Below are 2,915 nucleotides of genomic sequence, written 5' to 3' on the forward strand. Positions count from 1 at the left end.
TTATGGCGTTCACGTTCCCTACTGAGAACATGTGGATTTGTTCTCACCCCAATGTTTTTCAAAAACCTTTTCAGAGGTATAGACAGGACGACTAATTGAAAAGCTACGGATAAATAGAAGACTTGTTTGGCTAGTTGCTTATGGGTTTATTCTTCTCGCCCTTGAAGTTTCTAGAGTGTTATATTTTTACAGAAGGGTAGGTTTGCAATTGAGTCTTGTAAGAACAACTATTATGTATTAATAATAATTATGTGAGTATATGTTTATCTAACATAATTTAGCTTGAAGTATATAACAAAATAAAAAGAAATTTGTTTTTCTTAAAAACTATCAACAAGTTAACGTGTAGAGGCTCAATATTAAATAAATAAAGTATGAAATTCAAGGAGTAAAGTCAAGTAATGCCCGAACTTTTAGTGCGATCATGAGGTGCTAAAAGTTAGGGTGTTACATTTATCGCATGTTATCATTGTAGCAGAACTTCCTGTTGTGGCGGATGGTGAATTTGCCATGAAAATGGAATTAAGTTCCAAAAAAGTTGACATTATGGTCGTAAAAGATTATACCATCCGCAAAGGTGTAGATTATCGGATGTATGAGTCGAAACCACTGACATTTTACATCAAATGTACACAATATGGGTCAGGTTGTGATTGACTTATCAGTGTTATCATGATCCGCAGAAAGTACTGTTGAGTTACAAGGAGGTATAATGCATGGTAGTACTTGTACCAGAGCCACAATTTCTCAGAACCTTTCGAAGCTAGATTCCAACACAATTAGACCAACACCATAAGCCTCCCATACAAACTGAACATATAAAAGAAGCACATAATTACACACTAAATAATATTAAGGTCATACCAAACACAAACACTTATATCACGAAAACATACTTTGCTTTTTTGTAGTTCATCTGATGACCTTTTGAATTGAGCAACAGAATGAAATTTATATGATCGATTTGCATGCTCCCAATTACGCCACATAGTATTATTTATTTTGTTAACAAATTCTAAACCAACACATTAAGATACAATGAAACATAGTTGAAGTTGTTACTAGATAGTTTTACCTATTTGCAATAAAAAAATCGGGAATTGCCAGGAATCGACGCAAGAAACGGTAGACGGATTCAGACGCAAGTCAGCAAAAGTGTTAGTGGACTATCGACCTCTTTTGCAATTGAAACGAGATGCCCTACAAAGAGATTTGTACATGTGCGCTAGACATGTCGATCCCCAACTAAATTCATTGATACTGGCAAAGTCGCGCAGCAAAGGCAAAAATTTCTAGTACACCGTTGCCCCGGACTTGTCTCTAAACGGGATCATCCCGAATAATAATATGATGTGGCACTTTATGTATCTCTGAATCCCAATTTCATCATTCAAGACTAAATGGTCTTTTAGATTCCGTAGCCACGTCAACTTTATGAAATTTTTTCAGTAATCGATCTTCCTAGGTGTCACTCCAAATTGATCCAAGCATTCAGTCTCTAAGGCATCGAAACTACTTACGATCACTCCTGTCACTAGAAGACCATTAATCGAAAGATTAAAAATTATAACCACATCTTCCAATATGACAACACACTCACCAACTGAAAGGTGAAATATATGCGTATTAGGGTGCTATCTTTTGACCAATGCACTAACCAATACTCCCTGACATTGAATTACTTCAATCTAAAAAATTTGATAAAAACTAGTCTTCCGTATATGTCCCTCCACAATAAGATTGTACGGATCCGAAAGCAATAAGTGGTTATACGTCAACAACCGTAAATTCTACAAAACGTAATCAAATTTTACATCAAATAAAGATATCCATAAAAACTTAATTATAATAAATATATTAATTATGTATACTATATGTCTAATCATAATTAATTAACTAATAAAATTTAAAAACTAACTAAGTATATAACCAAAAATATTAAAAACTATCTTAACAACTCTAATATCACTATAATAAAATTGTTATTATTAATAAATAACTTATTAAAATAATTTCAAATTTAGTGTTAATAACTATTATTAACTATTAATAACTATTCTAAATTTAATTATTTCTTAACAGCACACTTATGTACATGGACCAATAATATATATTAATTACTTAACTACTATTATTATAATAATGATAACAATAATTATTATGTCCAAAAATTTCATTGCTAGCAACAAACTCTTAAATAGAAATCAGTACTGCTACAGATTAATCCTCAACTTGTCGGGTTAGAAAATACTGTAGAAAACCAAAAAATATACATATATATTAACTACTTAACTACTACTATTATTATTATTATTATTGTTATTATTATTATCATCATCATCATCGTATCCAAAAATTTAAAAACATAATTACAATTACAATATCATAAGTATATTAATAATTTATCCAACAACAATTTAGTTCTTACTAATCAAATATCTAATGACAGTTAACTAATTATTAAAACACCTAACTAATATCTATATTCATAATAACAATTAACATATTAATTGCTCAAAAATATTCAAAATTTATTTTACAAAAAATTCACATAATAGTAACTAACAAATGAATATATTTGTTAATAACATTAGTAATATACATCATTCATTAACTAAATAAACAAATACATCTTTAACAATTTTATATATCACTTTGTTAATATTTTAACCATCATTTAATTATTGTAAACAATATTAATCTCTAATAGTATTTTTATTTTTTATTAAATTAAAAAATTAAATAATAATAACTTACATAATTAAAATAACAGAGATAATTAACAATATGAAACTTCTAACAATCAGTTTAAATAATTTTTTGGTCTTCTTAACATTGTTATTTGTTTGAAGCTGGAGATGCGTGGAATGTGGATGGAGTTTGAACACTGATGAAGAGCACTTGAAAAGAGAGCA

Source organism: Arachis duranensis, chromosome 10 (genome assembly GCF_000817695.3).
Source record: "Arachis duranensis cultivar V14167 chromosome 10, aradu.V14167.gnm2.J7QH, whole genome shotgun sequence".
NCBI classification, from domain to species: domain Eukaryota; kingdom Viridiplantae; phylum Streptophyta; class Magnoliopsida; order Fabales; family Fabaceae; genus Arachis; species Arachis duranensis.